Source organism: Humulus lupulus, chromosome 3 (assembly GCF_963169125.1).
Source record: "Humulus lupulus chromosome 3, drHumLupu1.1, whole genome shotgun sequence".
NCBI classification, from domain to species: Eukaryota; Viridiplantae; Streptophyta; class Magnoliopsida; order Rosales; family Cannabaceae; genus Humulus; species Humulus lupulus.
The window spans coordinates 258808929-258828077 of NC_084795.1; the positions used below are offsets into that span (position 1 = coordinate 258808929).

The 19149-nt window shown below is 36.7% G+C and overlaps 1 non-coding gene across 1 annotated transcript; it reads right to left on the reverse strand.

The window, feature by feature from the left end:
* Positions 1–15859: 15859 nt before the first annotated feature.
* LOC133827777 (small nucleolar RNA R71) lies at positions 15860–15966 on the reverse strand. The gene has a single exon (XR_009890428.1). It is a non-coding gene; the product is annotated as a small nucleolar RNA R71 (small nucleolar RNA).
* Positions 15967–19149: the final 3183 nt, after the last annotated feature.

The window sequence follows — 19149 nt, forward strand, 5'->3', positions numbered from 1 at the left end:
CTTTAATGGTGTTTCTTGTGCCACATCCGTGACACTTGCTAAGAATTTGTGACATCCTTTCTTTATCATCTTCTGATCTTTGAAAGATGAGATAAGTGGTGTCCATCTTCTTGAAACCTTTCCTATAAAACATAGTTTCTGACCGAAAGGAGTTTCAAACATCACCTGCTTACGTCCATAATCGATGGTCGCACCATGCCTTGCTAGCCAATCTATGCCCAATATTACGTCGAAGTCATTGATCTCTAGCTCTATTAGGTCTCCTTCTAGTTATGTGTCCTCAATTTTGATCGGTACCTCTTGTACTATTCATGATGTTAGAACTACTTCGCTTGAAGGAAACTCCGTAAAAAACCTAGTTCTAAATCTATCATAAGGTTTGTCTAATTTTTCTATCATTCCTAATGAGATATATGATTGTGTTGCTCCCGAACAAAATAATACTGAACATATATTATCAAAGATAGGAAGCTGGCCTGTGACCACTTTGTTACTAGCTTTGTCTTCTCCCCGGGTCAAGGAAAAAACTCTGGATAGAACCAACTTGTTGTCCTTCTTTTCTTCTTGTTTGGGCTGCGACCTTTCTCCAATGAACTTCCTGGCCACAATTGAAAAATCCTTTGGTATTTGCACGACACTCCCCAGGATGTCTTTTTTGGCACTTGGAGCACTGAAGGTATTCTACATAACCCAACCTATTATTATCGTTGCTAGTTCGTGCCCTTTTGTTACCATCGGCTTGCTTACTATTAGGATGCTGTCTTTTCTGCCCATTACTATTGTGCCGGTGGTTGTTGTTGTTTCTACCATTTTATGTCTAATTTTGGTGCTTGGGTTCAGACTTTCTTGCCTCATCTTTATTGACATTTGATTGGAACTTTCCACCTCTATAGTCATTTCTAGAGCATTGGCGTAAGAAGTGGTTCCAGGGTTTGCAAGCCTGACTCCTACCTCAATCTTGGATCTGAGTCCCCTGGTGAACTTGGTAACCCTCAAGATATTGGTTGGGACCAACTCTGGTGCAAACTTGGGTAAACGATCAAATTGTCGAGCGTACTCGACTACTGTCAAGTTTCCCTGCTTCAGACTGGCAAACTCTTCCACCCTCATAGCGATAACAGCTGAGTTGTAATACTTTTTGTGAAATAGCTCAACAAATCTGGCCCAAGTCATGGTAGTGACATTATAAGTTTGCTGTACTAAATCCCACTAGATTCTAGCATCCTTTTTCAGAAGAGAAGAAACACAGGATATGCCATCTGCGGTACCGAGGTTCATGTGTGCTAGAATAGGCTCTACATTCCAGAGCCATTCTTCCGCCTCAAAGGGGTTGGTTGTCCCATCAAAGTTTGGAGTGTGCTGCTTATAGAAACGATCGTAGATTGGCTCTATGTATTGAGCTGGATAAGGTGCACAGTTCTCCATCGGCCATCCCCCATATAGATATCCTACTTGCTGGGGCGCTTGAGCCGTTGGCTGAGGCTGCGGCCGAGGTTGCGACTGAGGCTGGGGCTGAGGTTGTGGCTATTGTCTTTGTTGTTGCAGCAGTTCTTCTACTTGTTTTCATAACCAGATAATCTCACCAGTGTTGTCAACCATAGGTGGTGCATTTCTATTAGCAGCAACATTGGTAGCACATGTTCCCCTTCTTCAGACCGGAGGTGCTTCGTTAGTCTCGTTGGCGGTGCTGAGGGCATTGACGTTTGTGCGTGCAGACCTTCGTAAACACATTAGAAGTTACCCTAATAGGTTCTAAGGCCAAACATAGTCTAAGCAAACATAACGCAGACCTATCAGTTATGATTTCTTTTGAAAAATTATTTAAGTCATCTTTATAAATTAGGGTGTGTTTTTATTCTTAGAACATTAACCCATCATTATTATTTTCTAAGTCTGTTTTCAACCACCCTATATTACTTAATTCTCAGGCTCGAAACTCGTCGATGTTCCAAAATTAACCATATTGAGGCAGGGCTGGGATCAGTAAAATCGTTCCCACTACTATGGCCCCCTAAGGTTGACCACGATTTTGGCCAACGACAAGTAGACGTCAAAACTACAATAAACCTTCATGAGAAAAATACGACACTGATAATTTTATAGTTGCTCAGCCCCAATTTATTGGTAATAGCCTAATCCACTTGGATTTGTGATATATATATCCTACCATTAACATCAGATGAACTTGAGTCAACTGAGTTTCTTATGTGTAAGTAGAAAAATGCATAGTTTGTCTCTCTAAACTCTCTCAGAAAATGCCCCAAGTAATAGTCCCAAAGTCTCAAAACTAGAGAGTTTTTCTCAGTCTAAAAAGATCAGATCCCCTCAAATGATGCCATGAGCCATTTATTTATAGGCTCATGGATCGTACATCAGATATCTCCCTTTGACCGAGTCCTTGGTTCTTCCAACAGACTTTAATAAATAAATTTAAATAATAATAATATAGCTATTATTCTGGGATATCTGAGAGATTCCTGCGGCAGTTGAGAATGATTCGGGTTGAAGTTGTTACTGAGGATTTACTGAAGTAGACGGTAACTTCTGAGATTCTGATCCGTGGACCGACCAAATCCATCCCCAAAGTGACTGCTTTGCCAAGACAACTCATCGGTCGGCATAAGCAAAAACACTCCTCGAGCACACCTCTGGTCTAACATGACACATCTCTGGTCTAACATGACACATCTCTGGTCAAGCATAACACATTTCTGGTCTAGCATGACACATTTCTGGTCTAGCAAAACACTTTACTGGTCTATCAAAACAAATGATCGACCAAAACATTTTACTGGTCGGCCAGAACATTTTACTGGTCAGTCAAAAATCTTTACCGGTCGGACAAAAATTCTACCTGGTCGGTCAAATCATTTCCAAACCAGATAAATAATTTTCATGACCAGTAATATCACAACTCCGAAGAGCCAACGCAATTATTGAATATTAATGTGCCATTTACTAACCATGCATTGCCACTTGTCACTTCTGATTTCCACGTCATCTAACTGAAATTTTGGGGATAACATTTACCCCCCAAGTTTATTATATGATTTACTCGTATGATAAACTTTTTCTCTAGCAAAATGTTTTTGAGGTCATCCAAAATCTTCTATCCGGTCAGTAGCTTTCACTTTTGTAGTAAACCCACGATTGAACTTTTCTTTTGAATTCTTCAAATTCTATTTTTTGATCTTGTTGTAGTACTCCATGAGTAAGAAAACATGTTTGTGCCCCATGCTCTTGAGACTTGTTGTCGCCTTGGATCCTCTAGCCAATCGGTCATTTTCTTGGCCCCTTGAATAAGTGTGTGACTAATAGGATAGGATTAGCTCTTCGGTCCCTTCTCAACTCCTCAGAAACAGCTTGGCTGATTGGAACATACACTAATTTCTTCAAACCGATCGGATACTCAGATACGCAGCCAAGCCACTTGGACACCTGCCACCATCCGCTTGGACGCGTGCCACCATCCACTTGGATGCAGACCCAGCTGCTTGGGCACCACACAGCTTCTCCTCGGATGCACCAGCCTTCGAACGCGCGGGGGCTTGCTCGGGCACACTCGGCATCCGCTCGACCATCAACCAATCGATCTGGTGTTCTTCCCTCCGTTCGGATGCCTGGAAGATTGCTCGGACCAGCGCCCCTGCTACTCAGATGTACGCACCCAGCCGCTCGTACATGCCCCTAGCCACTCAGACACGCATCAATCCTCTCGGACGTGCAGCCTCGGATGTGCGGCACAACCGCTCGGGCATATGGCATAGCTACTTAAGCATATGCCTAAAACTTATCCCTCCAAACACCATCAAAACACCTTGTTCGAATCTCTCAAAAGTATCTTGAGAGATTGATTTCTCTTAATCAATCTTGGGGAAAATTGATTTCTCTTTTCAAAGACATTTTTTCACTATGTAGTATTTACTTTGCATTCATTTGTTTATGTTTGTTTAATTCACTCCAGGGACTCATCGCTGTTAGTCATGCTCAACAACAAAGTTTCCTACTCGACCAGTGATATATGCACAGTCGACCAAGGAGGTTGTATCTACTCTCCTGACCAGGAAAACTTTGCACCTGATCAGCTAAACTTTGTACCTGGCCAGTAGTTTACTCTTTTTTCATGTGAAGACAATTGTTGCTTAGCAGCTTTGATATTTTTCTCATACAGCCGAGCTGTTGGCATTTATACTTTACTTTTCTTTGCTAACTTGAAATATTCTAAGTCTTTTTATACTTAAAACATTATAAGTTTTTTGTGAATAGTAAAATCACTCTCGCCATTCTAGTGGTTCCCGATCAGGCTCCATTCACCAAATATGATCCTAGCACTCCCGCTCTTGTCGAAGTGTCTGGGCATACCGCTCCCTTGTTTTGTTACTATCTTCAGCAAAATGTGGACCTCCACATATAGTGTCTAAAGTAAAGTCCACAGGCCTGGGTTGCAAGGGTGGAGATCTCTATCATTTGAAGCCAAGATTGCTGCTGCTTCCTTCTCCTTGGGGTGTCTCTGCCCGGTACTTTTTCAAATTGCCCGACCGGAGAAGAAATTCTATCTCTTCCTTGAGGTGATTGCATTCATTCATGTCGTGACCATAATCTCCATGGAAATGACAAAACTTATTCATGTCTCTCTTCCTCATCTCTTTCCTGGTGGGTGGAGGTTTCTTGTAGGGAACCTCTTCATGACTAGCAAGATATATTTCCGCTTGGCTGGCCGAGAGAGTGGTGTAATTAGTGAACAGAGGCGCATACTTTGTTGACTTTTCGTTTGGACTCAACTTTGCTTTCTTTTCCTCATGGTGGTCGAACCCGTTATTTCCACGTTTCTTTCCACCATTCTTAGTAGGGTCAGTTTATCCGCTCGGATTGTTTATGCAATTCTCCTCTTTCTCGATTGCATCATCCAATTTCATATACTTTTTTGCTCGGTCAAGAAATTCATGAAGTGTTGAAATTAGATTTCTATGTATACTATCCCACAAAGGGTTCCGATAAGTTATCCTAGTGGATATGGCAACCATCTTCCCCTCGTCTCCTACAGCAGTTGCTCTATTGGCTTCTCTCATGAATCTCTGTAAATAATTCTTTAAAGACTCATCTTTTCCTTGTTTGATATCTACCAAGTGGGTGGCATAAACTGGTGGAGTCCGGGCAGTGTTGAATTGTCTACAAAACTCCTTCCTGAATGCTTCCCAAGAGGTAATGAAGTTCGGCTTAAACTTCCAATACCATTCCTGGGCAGTATCTGACAAAGTAGTTGGGAAAACTCTACACCGATAATCGTCACTAACCCCGAGTAGTTCCATCTGGTCCTTGAATTTCCCAACATGTCTAATAGGATCTTCCTTTTCTGTATATACTGGTAGCACCGGTGCTTTATATTTTGCCAGTGGCTGAGCTACTCTAATCCGGCCATAAAATGGGCTGCCACTCCGGTGGTCTATCACATCCATCACGGAAGGTCGTTTTGACAAACCTTGCACTGCAGCTGCTAGCACATCAAGCTGGGCTTGGATGGCTGGTGCAACTGATGAAGTTCCAAGGTCGTGACCGCCTGGTTGGGCATTACCATCTGCTGCACTGTCGTAAAGTATTTCTACTTGACTGGCAGAGCGGTTCAGATTTTGTCCTTCGATCGGGACGGTCCTCCTCTTGTCGGTGATAACGTCCCTTAGATATTTCTGGGAGGCATGCTCTTCTCTCGACTGAACACCGTACTTTTTTATTTTTCAGAGGATTTACTACGCGGGACTTGCTCTCTCCCACTACGTGGCTGGTCGGGGTGCAGCGGAGGCTTTTCGGTATGTCCCGGGCAGTGTTTCCCTCCTTGTGGGATGTTGTCTTCTTTATCCTTTGACTGGTCGGTGTGATGACTATCAGCCTCATCATGACCATGCCCATCTTTGAACTGTGAAGTCCTCTTATCTCGAGGAGTCCTGGTCTTATCCTGCATGGATGGAGTCCTTTTACTGCCCGATCAGTGACTCCCTGATCTAGAAGTTTCTGATCGGTGGCTCCTGGAGGGAGTTCTAGAGTTATCCCTCTGTGTGGATGCAGTTCTAGAGCGGACTCCCTCATCTTCCTGACCAAGGGGGTTACTCCTGCTTCTGGGCTCTGTCAATGGTCCTCCGACCAGCATTATTATTTCTTGCTCCCTGGGTGGCTGCTTGTGTCGCGACTTGAGCATTAGCTTGGGCCAATTGGGTAGCCACTTCTAGAGCAAGTGCTGCTTCACGATGTCTCTGGTCGACTTCCTCCTGTCGTTGTCTGAGCTCTTCGCTTATGGCCTCCATATCGCGCCTTTGCTGCTCTAACTCTGCTCTCTGCCTGGCCATCTCTTCAGCGAAAGACTCCTGCCAAGCATTTAATTGCATCATCTCCTCTTGGAAAGCGCTTATTGCTTCATGGAGTTGTTCAACTTCTGGAGTGGTATCCTCGAGAAAGACCATGGGCTCAGTCTCTGGGTTCTGCGGTCCAGGACCTCTGATCTAGCAGGCTCTTCTGACATGCTTGACTTTTTGGATGCCACATTGGTATTCTTAGGCGCCATCTTGATATGATATTCTTGTGTTTCTTCTCTTTAGGCTCTCAATTAAAGCACCAAAATGTTGACCACGATTTTGGCCAACGACGAGTAGACGTCAAAACTACAATAAACCTTCAAGAGAAAAATATGACACTGATAATTTTATAGTGGTTCAGCCCCAATTTATTGGTAATAGCCTAATCCACTTGGAGTTGTGATATATATATCCTACCCTTAAGATCAGATGAACTTGAGTCAACTGAGTTTCTTAAGTGTAAGTAGAAAAATACATAGTTTCTCTCTCTAAACTCTCTCAGAAAATGCCCCAAGAATGCCCCAAGTAACAGTCCCAAAGTCTCCAAACTAGAGAGTTTTTCTCAGTCTAAAAAGATCAGATCCCCTCAAATGATGCCATGAGCCATTTATTTATAGGCTCATGGATCGTACATCTGATATGTCCCTTTGATCGGGTCCTTGGTTCTTCCAACAGACTTTAATAAATAAATTTAAATAACAATAATTTAGTTATTATTTCGAGATATCTGAGAGATTCCCGCGGCAGTTGAGAATGATTCGGGTTGAAGTTGTTACTGAGGCTTTACTGAAGTAGACGGTAACTTCTGAGATTCTGATCCGTGGACCGACCAAATCCATCCCCAAAGTGACTACTTTGCCAAGACAACTCATCGGTCGGCATAAGCAAAAACACTCCTCGAGCACACCTCTAGTCTAACATGACACATCTCTCGTCTAACATGACACATCTCTGGTCTAACATGACACATCTCTGGTCTAACATGACACATCTCTGGTCAAGCATGAGACATTTTTTGTCTAGCAAGACACATTTCTGGTCTAGCAAAACACTTTACTGGTCTATCAAAACAAATGACTGGTCAGCCAAAACATTTTACTGGTCGGCCAGAACATTTTACTGGTCAGTCAAAAATCTTTACCGGCCGGACAAAAATTCTACCTGGTCGGTCAAATCATTTCCAAACCAGATAAATAATTTTCATGACCAGTAATATCACAACTTCGAAGAGCCAACACATTTATTGACTATTAATGTGCCATTTACTAACCATGCATTGCCACTTGTCACTTCTAATTGCCACGTCATCGAACGAAAATTTTGGGGATAACAACTGTCAATATAGAACCCGGTCCATTGATTTGTATTCATCCTCACTGAACTCAGTCATTATTTATTGAATTTATTCTAAATTTATTATGATTGTAAAAAAAAAATCAAACTCATACATGCCATTCAAAAATAACAACTTTATTCACTTGGAAAAAAAATATTTTCACTTGTTACAATCATAAATTCAAAACAAATAAAAGAAATTATACTAGTAAGAATCAAGGGTAAAATTGTTAAAAATTACGATCTTCTACATCAGACCCTTGATCTAACACATCATCATATATTTCCTCATAATCATCATTACTATGAGCCTCAAAACTACCTCGTGGAATATTCATTAAGATATTATGCTTTTATTCATTGGTGAATTGAATCTCAAACTTAGAGGTAAACCTAAGTATAAGAAAATAATATCTCATGGCTATCGGTAAATTATCTTCATCATCCATAGTCTCCCATAATTCTTCTAATTTTGAAACTACAATAGGAAAATCCTTAAAAAGCCTAATTACTAGGACATATTGTTCCATAGCTCTCATCATAATTTGCTTAGTGGTTTGAAGGTGATATATCTCCTTGTGAAATTTGACCAATCTTTGAGTGATTCTTTCTAGCACTCCTATTCTATTCCTTGGTTCCCTAACCATTTTTAATGCCTTAATGGCTCAGATATCATGATAGGTCAAAGCTCTTTTCATTTTGACTGAAAACATAATGACTAAAATGTTAGCTATTAACATAAACATATTATTCATAACATAAACACTTACATTGGCAGTTAGATCCGGAGCTTGTGCGTGTGTATCAAGGAGAACTTCATGCATATGAACTATGGGCTCTAATACATACTGTAATGCCCTGACTAATTCTAAAACCTCAGACCATAAAAAACTTCTAAGACATAGCTACTATTTTGAAATACATGCATAAAATACTAGAACTTTAATATAAAAATCCAAAATACGGGATCCCATTCTTATTTACATAAAAACATTAAAGAAAACATAATTTTTAATTAATTGTTCAAAAGTTATATGCGAAAAAACATAAATAAATAAATTTAAAAGGCTTGAAATATCAAATTCATCCTCGATCTTCTAGCAATCCATCCATTCAGTCTATCCCCAATACACTTGCCAAAGCCACCCTGAATCCATCCTGCCTTCCAAACTTATTTTCCTACACAATCTAAAATAAAAGGATTGAGCCTATGCCCAACAAGGAAAATCTACTAAAACATATCATAAATCATAAGACTAAAAGCATATACTACAAAACAGATAACGTAAAATCGTATCTCATATAAACATAGGACTACAATATTAATGGTCATTAACACATTACCATAGTATGTGATAAAACCATCTAGGTCCTCTGTCTACTAATTCAGGTATGTTAGATCACAAAATAGTATATGATAAACCATCTAGGTCCTCTGTCTACTAATCGAGGTAGGTTTAATCATAACTCTAATCTACGATAATAATAAAAATCTTTGGATTCATTTGCTATCTAAGCAATTATATTTACCAAGTGACTACAATATAAAACATATACATATATACATATATAACATATAAACATATATAACGCATATAATCTAACCTATTTCCTTACCAAAAACCAGGATATTGGAGACAAGAATGGGATTGGAAAACTCCTAATACCAACAATAATAATCATAAGTTTCTAAAGAAATGGAGACGAAAAGGAGATCTAAACCATCAAAATAGAAACTTACCGAAAAACCTTAAGTTTCAATAAACTCAAAAACCTAATAAAAAGCCATTATAAAAAGTTAGGATCTGGAAGAAAATGAAAGAATAAAAAGAACTATAATGAACTAAATCTGAGGATAAGAATACCTTGGATAGACTAGAACTCTGATCTACACCTCAATACAGAAATGTTACTCTATCTTACTTCACAAGTGTTTAGAAAATCTTAGAATGGAAAACTTTTAATCCCAAAACCCTAGTGTTTTCTCTCAAGAATAAACTTAGCAGCTTGGAGGATCTGAAGAATGCTTGAATAATGAATGAAATGGCTAGGTGAACGTTCCTATGTATAGAGTTCAAGGAGTGAAACTAACTCCTTTTAAAAAGAATAAATAAATGAATATTAATTGAATAAATTTGAATTTTCTGTTCAACAGATTCCCAGAACTCGATCAAAAACGTTCAAGAGCAAGTCCAAGTTGTTAAGGGTTGTTTTAAGCTCGGATTTCACGAACTTTCAAAATATGTGTGTGGAGCCGATATATCGCACCCTATAGGCAATATATCGCCTCCCCCATATTCTCGAGCCTCTGTGGTTTCGTTCGTGCGATGTCGACGTGTTTTCCGTATCACCCATAGGCGATAAATCGGCCCCTATAACTGCGATATATCAGCATACCCTGATGTTTTAAACATGTTTTTGGACATTTTCTGCACACTTGAAGTTTGTTAAAACAACTTTGACTGAATAAAATGTTATCCTAACAGTTGCTGGAAGGTTCTAGACCTTCTAGATCTATCCTTTATTAATTTATTCATCTAAAATCCTTAAATCCTTAATAAACATTCATGTCACAAGTGTCATGCTCCTAATTATTCTATCTAAACCTTAGGTTATAAATAAATATTATTTCTAGGACAAGCTATATTAATCAAACCTTATGTTAAAATTAATATTTCTAAACTATAAGTTAAACTTATAAAATCCATAACTATTTTTATGAGTTTCCAACTACTACTACTACTATCTAGCTAAGTAAAATTCCTGGACACTACACTACAATGGAGCAATGCATTGGATCACAGGGAAGTTTTCTTTTTCTTTTCTTTTATTTATACATTGGGAACATTGTTTAGATTAAGTTTTGGGGAAGGGATTTGATTTTTATTACTTTGCTCATTGTAGATATCTTAGTCTGTTTAAGTTTTGTTAGGTTTATATTTATTTTTATTTTTATGTTTTGTTTAGTTTTTTTTTAGAGTGTTAGTTGAATCAAGTTGACAATGATTAGCCAATGATAATATGATTGAATGATGTGTTGTATAAATTGAATGGGAATCAAGCTATAAAAATCTGTGTGCTTGGTTGAATAGTTCTTTCCATTTTTACTTTGTCTACTTAAATAATTGAGAGCTTAATCATGATTTTTGATAAATTTTTGTGTGATTGAATTTTATTTATGCTTGCTGAATTTTTAAAATAAAAGTAAGATTGAAATGTTGTTATTCTAGAACTTGTTTGCTTTCTTTTTTAGACGAAATCCTAGTTGATACATGTTTAGGAAGATGATTTAGGCAATTCTTTGGAATGTTTGAGTCGTTCAAGCCAACCTTGATTTAATAAATCACTAGTTACCCCATTTTGAGCCTAATTTGATTCTTTTTTTTACACTTATTTCGATCCTATTTGAAACTTTGCTATTATTTTTTTCGTCCCTTTGATATATACCATGAGCATATGAAAATTGATTGGAGGATGGTTTGTAATGGGGTTTATATTTGGAAATTTGTATCAACAGAAGAAGAAAAATTGAGAGAGAAAGAAAAAAAAAATTGAAAATATACTACCCTTGTAATGACCCAACTACTTCGAAGACCTTGGACCATTCAAACTACTAGACTTAGCCACTACTAGAAAACGTATATAAAGAATAATCATAACTTTATTAAATAACTCCAAAGTAAATATTGAAATACATAAATGAGCGGTATGGAATTCCATTGTTTTAACACATAACTTTAAAATTAAGTGAAACTGTTTACAAAACTAAATGCGGAAAATACATAAAAACGTAGTTTAAAAGACTAAAATAACGTCATCCTCAATCGACACGCAGTCCATTCATTCCGTTCATCCTCAACACACAAGTCAAGCCACCAAGAATCCTTCTACCTCTGTATCTAGTTTCCTGCATCACACTAAAAATAAAGGAATGAGCCTAATGCCCAACAAGGAAAACCTACTAAAAAGATACAACATAAATCATATTCATAAGACTATATCATAAACATATACTATAAAACATATATCACAATTCTAACCCATGTACATGGTCAACACTTGGGTTTGCAAGCTAAGCAACTATGAGCCCTAGATAACATAAAAATATTGGGGTTTACTAGCTAAGCAACTATGAGCCTCAACACATTGAGGTTTGCTAGCCAAGTAACTATGACCCCTAGCAACATAAAAACATAATCATAACATATCATAACATAATATATTATATTATAAACATATCAAATCATATTATACATAACATATAAGCATATAGAAACTATCCTATTTCCCTTACCAAAACTGGGATATGAGAACAAGGACAGGATTTGGAAACTCCTATAAAACAACAGTAGAAAAGGGTGAGAATCTTTAAGAATAAAGATGAATATGGGAACTAAACAATCAAGAAGAAACTTACCAAGAAATAACTTAAGTTTCAAGAACCTAATCAAGAACCAATAACAAAAGTTAGGATATGAATAAAAGAAACTAAATAAAACTACAGAATCTTAAAGAACTGAACTTAAAGAATAAGAGTACCTTAGTTGACCTTAAGGATTGGTCTAACTTCAATACCGAAATACACTAATCCTCACTTCCCATGTATTTTATAAAGCTTAAGAACGACAAAGCTTTTTCCCAACCCAAGTGTTTATCACTCTAATGGTCTCACTAGCACCTTGGAGTCTCTGATCACAACTTGAGGAATGAGAGGAAGGGCTGGGTACTAGGTCCTATTTATAGTTGTAAGGAGTGAAACAAATCCATTTTGATTCGAATAGACTAATGATTTTAAAATGAAAAAGAATTGAATTTTCGTCAATCAGAGGCTGAAGACTCGGTCAAAAATGTTCAGAAGCAGGTCTAAGTGGTTAAGCCTTAATTTTAAAATTAAAAAAAAAATAATACGAAGGGTGATATATCGCCCCTATATGGAGATATATCGGCTCTACCCTAATCCCAAGCCTCCATTCGTACGTTCGTGTAACGCGTTTTCTGTATCCTTCGTTAGGCGATATATCGGCTCCCATGCTGCAATATAATCGACATACGTGAATATTTTAAACATGAAATTGCGCTTTTTCAGCATAATTTAAATGGGATAACTACTTTGACTGAGTCATACTACAACTTTAACAGTTTCTGGTGAATAGTAAGTCTTATATTTCTTTATTTTATCATCAAAATACTTAATGCCTTAATAATCATGCTTATGACAAGTGTCATGCTCTTATCAGCTCCATCTAAACCATAGGTTATAATAAATAATATCTTTATAATCAGCTATATTAATCAAACCTTATGCTATAATTAATATTCTTAAACTATAGGTTAAACTTATAAAATCTATAATTGTTGCTATGAGTTTCCAACTAAGTCCCGACTTGTACCAAAATCCACGATAACTATCATACTATAACTACTACTAGCTATTACTATTACTACTACTACTACTACTACTACTAGCTACTAGCTGCTGCTACTACTACTACTACTACTACTACCACTACTACTACTACTACCACTACTACCACTACTACCACTACTACCACTACTACCACTACTACCACTACTACTACTACTACTACTACTACTACTACTACTACTACTACTACTACTACTACTACTACTACTACTACTACTCTCTCTAAGCAAGAAAGATTGAGAAATTTGGGATTGTTTTGGGTTCGTAAGTTTGTCATAAGATTGGTTTGTTTGGTTTGTATGCTTATGGTATATTTGAGCCTAAATGACTTTTTCATCTTCCTTTACCTAAGTTGTTCAATTATAAGCCATGAAAGTCCTTTTGATTTTTGAGCATGTGTTTTCTACATTAGTGGGGATTAGTAAGTATAGCAAGTTTATGAGATAATGATATTAGTTTATTGTAATGAAATTTTTTTGGTGAGCATGATATGATTCAAATACATTTTATTTAATAATCATGATTTTGAGAACTTTAATTTTTGTTTGGACTTAAGTGAATTGGAAGAATGTTTTGACTGAAATTCTGGATTATAAGTTGATTTTCCTGAAGACTATATAAGCATGTTATTCATAATATGTTGAGGCTTAAATTGTTGTTGTTGGCTTGATTCATTTGTGTTGGTTGGTTTAGATTTTTAGTTTTGTTTTTGTTTGTCTTCTGTGTTCTTTACTCGAGGGTGAGTAAAGGTTTAGTTTGGGGGAATATGATAGGATAGTTTTTTAATATTTTTTTAGTCTTAGTATTTTTTAGTTTTATTATTATTTTATATTTTTAGTTCTTTTTATGTGTGGTTGTTGTATTTTTAAGGCTGTCATTTATTAAATGGATATTTAAGAAATATTTCAAAATTTATTTGAAATATTATTTTCAATCAAGAGAAAAACAATAAAAAAATATTTATTTGAATTGATTGGATAAGATAAAGGAGAATTCAAACTTAAATTGTTGGAAAAATCTGAGATATTTTGAATCTGAGACAAATTCAGTATTTTAACCATATCTCCCGACTCACTTATCCAATTTACGTTTTCGTGATGACATTGGAAAGCTTATTCAAAGACCTATGAAAGCTTGTTTCACAAAAAAAAAAAAAAGTCAAATTCAGACGTTTACATGGTGACATTCGACATAGAAGATTATGCAAGCTAGAGTTACGGGATTTGAAATTCAAATAAGATATTTTGGAGCAAGTAAGAAATGGAAACATCTAGAAAACTCTTTTCACAACCTTATCACTATAAAAATAATGCTTTAGACTATTTTAGATCTCTCTCTCTCTCTCTCTCTCTCTCTCTCTCTCTCTCTCTCTCTCTCTCTCTCTCTCTTTCTTCTTGACCCCTCTCTATTTCCTCTCTTTCTTCTCTTACTTTTTTTTTTTATTCTTTTCCATGACTAATTTTCTTATCTAGGGTTTAATGTAGTCACTTGGATTTCTATTTAATGTTATAATGATGCTCTATTGATTCTTCTTCTTTATTCTAATCTATATAATGTTTTCTTAATACTAATAAATACCTGATCAATATTTGCTTGATTTGTGATTTTGATTCAAAATTCGAAAGATGAGAATTGAGTATGCTATCGTTATATAGAAATAGGTCACATATTGGATGAAAGTACCTGTATGACTTGTGTAGTAATTAGGTTCCTATGCGTAATGCCTGCTATATGTTTAAGTTTATCACAGAGATGTGGAAAACCTACATATAGGCTGAGATCGTATATCTTGAAAAATAATATGAATCGATTTATGTTAACCTGCTATTAGAATAGAAAGAAAGAAATTTAGAACTGATTAATAAAATTAGTAGAATAAAAAGTTTATGAAATTAACACCCTAGGTCTTTTTAATATTGATTTCCATCTTTTGATTAATTATTTTTATTCATAGTTATTTTTATTTTTTTAATTAAAACTCATTTATCTAAAATTGGTTGCCAAATAAAAATCAAAGAACAATTATTGGTACTTGGTAAATAGTCTTTGTGGGAATGATACTCTATTTATCATCTATATTACTTGAATCAATTGCGTGCACTTGCGTATATATATATATATTTTCATGATCAAATTTTTTATATTTTTGGTATTTTTATTTATTTTTATTATTTTTCATTTATTTTGGATCAAGGTTGTGTTGTGTTTCAGGAATTGTTGGTATATGCAAGGAAGTAGACAAAAGGAAATCATACCAATAGATCTTGAAAATGAGAGATCGTGCAGAAAGAATCGAAAAGTAAAGAAAATGTTGGATTTCTCCATGGCTGAAAACGCTAATAATGTTGTCAACAATAATGCAAATATGGGTAATGCAGCTGAAGTCGATCCACCATTAAGGAATTATGTACTCCCTACTGTTACGGGGATACATTCAAGCATTCGTCCTCCCACTGTTGAGGCAAATAATTTTGAGATAAAACTCTCAATAATTCAGATGGTACAAAACTGTGTACAGTTTTGAGGGTTACCAAATGAGGATCCGAATCTACATATCACAAACTTTTTAAAGTTATGTGGGACATTTAAAATGAATGGGGTGAGCAACGATGATGTACGATTGAGACTATTCCCATTTTCACTAAGGGACAGAGCTAAGAGTTGGTTGAATTCTTTACAAGCAAACTTTATACTTACTGGGGAAGATTTGGCTCAGAAGTTTCTTGGTAAATATTTTCCTCCTGCCAAGTCAGCTAGAATAAGAGGAGAGATTAATAACTTCCATCAACTGGATGGGGAATCTTTATACGATGCATGGGAACGATTTAAAGAGTTGCAAAGGAAATGCCCACATCATTGAATAGACAAGTGGCTGCTACTTCATAATTTTTACAATGGTTTGGGGGGAAATACAAGGATAATTATAGATGCAACATCAGGAGGAGCATATATGAGAAAAAGTGCTAATGAAACATATGAGCTATTGGAAGAGATGGCTATGAATAATGATAACTGGCCTACTGAGTGTGAGAACAAGAAAGTAGTAGGAGTCTTAGAAGTTGATCCAATAACGCTATTGACCGCTTAAGTAGCATCTCTAACTAAACAATTGCAGCAAACTAATCTCGCCGCACAAGTAATGTAAGTTTAAAATGTCGTGAGTTGTGAGATTTGTAGAGGACCTCATTCTTATGAACAATGCCCAAGCACAGCTAGTTGCTCAACAGATGTGAAAAATATGCCCTTGGAACAGGCACAGGTTATAGGTACTTTTTCAAGACCTGCACCCAACACTTACTCAGATTCCTATACGCCTCCTTGGAAAACTCATCCTAATCTGTCTTGGAAATATAATCAACGGTTATAACCACAATATCCACAGTACCCACCTCAATAACCCCCTTATCAACCAACTTATGGATTACATTCTAGACCATATTATGATCCAAATCCGCACCCATCTCACCCACCACCACATCCTCAAATGAATCCACCAACAATTTAGCCAGACCAATTAAAACAATTCATGACATAGACAAGGTCTTCAATAAGAAGTTTGGAGACACAAATAGGTTAATTGGCTCAAATGTTTTCTAGTAGGCAGCAAGGGAATTTTCCTAGCTCCACAGAGGTAAATCCTAAAGAACAATGTCACGTTGTCACTCTGAGGAGTGGGACTAAGTATGATGGACCTACAGTGGATGACAAGGGGAAGAAGAAAGAGGATCAACGAGTTGCTATTCCAATACAAGAGGAGGTTACTGAAGACCATCCAAAAACAGAAAAACAAAAATACGTTGAGCCTACACTGAAGATTCCATATGCTCAATGGTTTCGAAAGGATAATCTTGACAAACAATTTTCCAAATTTCTTGAAGTATTAAAGAAAATTCACATTAACATTCCTTTTGTAAAGGCTCTAGAACAAATGCCCAGTTATGTGAAGTTTATGAAAGAGATATAGTCTAATAAAAGAAAATTAGAGGATTATGAAACCGTTGCATTAACTGAAGAGTACAGTCCAATTATTCTAAAGAAGCTTCCTCAAAAGTTACGAAATCTGGGCAGCTTTATTAAACCTTGCACCATTGGGAACTTTCATTGTGAGAGAGCTTTATGTGATTTGGGTGAAAGCATAAATTTAATGACGCTGTCTGTATTTAAAAGGCATGGTTTGGGGGAAGCTAGACCCACTACTGTTACTCTTCAACTAGTTGATCGCTCATTAACACACCCCAAAGGTATTATAGAGGATGTTTTATTAAAGGTAGATAAGTTCATTTACCTAGTGGATTTCATTGTATTAGATATGGAGGAAGATGAGGACGTGCCATTATATTGGAACGACCATTTTTGGGCACGGGGCAAGTGTTGATAAACATTCAGAAGGGAGACTTAAGGTTTAGAGTACAAGGTGATGAGGTTTTCTATAATGTTTTCAAAGGTTTGAAATATCCTTCAGCCACTGATAGTTGTTTTTGTGTTAGTGTTTTGGAGGAGCCAAGTAAAGGGGTCCTGTCTATTAAGGATCCACTGGAGTTGAGTTTGATTGCATGTCCTGAAGAATATGCTGGTACCGAAGCCAGTGAGTATGTTAAGTGGTTGAATTCATCAGGGAAAATATATAAAAAGAAATATGAGGAATTAGGACAAGTGCCTGAGAGACCTCTTCCATCTATTGCGAAGCCACCAGCTCTTGAGTTAAAAACCTTACTTGATCATCTTAAGTACGCTTACTTGGGTAAGGATGACACTCTCCCAGTTATTATTTCAGCTTCTTTGTTTGTGACTAAAGAAGAGAAGCTTCTTAGGGTATTAAGGGCTCACAAATTAACAATTGGATGGACTTCGGCAGATAATAAGGGTATTAGTCCTTCAACAGTGATGCACCATATATTAATGGATGAGGATAGTAAGCCTAGTATTAATGCTCAAAGGAGGCTCAATCCTTCAATGAAAGAAGTGGTAAGGAAATAAATTCTTAAATGGTTCGATGTAGGGGTAACTTACCCAATATCTGACACTGCTTGGGTTAGTCCTGTCCAGGTAGTTCCAAAGAAAGGTGGCATGATGGTGGTTAAAAATAATAATGAAATTATTTCAAATCGTACAGTGATGGGGTGGAAGAATTTGTATTGATTACTGTAAGCTACATAAGGCCACCAGGAAAGACCATTTTCCTTTACCTTCTTTTGATCAGATGCTAGACAGATTGGCAGGCCATCCTTATTACTGTTTCTTGGATGGATATTCAGGATACTATCAAATTCCTATAGCACTGGAGGATCAAGTAAAGACTACATTCACATGCCCTTATGGAACATTTGCCTTTAGGAGGATACCATTTGGGTTATGTAATGCTCCTGCCACCTTTCAAAGATGTATGATGTCAATCTTTTTGGACATGGTGGAGATTTTAATGGATGACTATTTAGTCTTTGGACCCTCTTTTGATGGATGTTTACTTAATTTAAAAGGTTTTGAAAAGATGTGAGGAGGCAAACTTAATATTAAACTGGGAGAAATGTCACTTTATGGTGACAGAAGGAATAGTCTTGGGCCACAAAATTTCATGTCATGGAATTGAGGTAGACAGGGTCAAGATACAAACAATAGAAAATTTACCTCCTCTAGTGTCTGTTAAAGGGTTTTGAAGCTTCTTGGGCCATGCTAGATTTTATAGGAGGTTCATAAAGGATTTTTCAAAAATTTCGAAGCCCTTATCGACCTTACTTATGAATGGTGTGATATTCGATTTTGATTCTGATTGTTTAAAAGCGTTTAACACAGTGAAGGAAAAATTAGTAACAACTCCAATTGTTGTATCACCAAATTGGGAAATTCCTTTTGAATTAATGTGTGATGCTAGTGATTATGTAGTAGGAGCGGTTCATGGACAGCGAGTTGACAAGGTATTTTGAACAATTTATTATGCTAGTCAAACCTTGAATGATGCTCAATTAAATTATGCATCTACTGAGAAGGAATTACTTGCAATAGTCTTTGCATTTCACAAGTTTAGGCCATATTTAATTGGTAATAAGG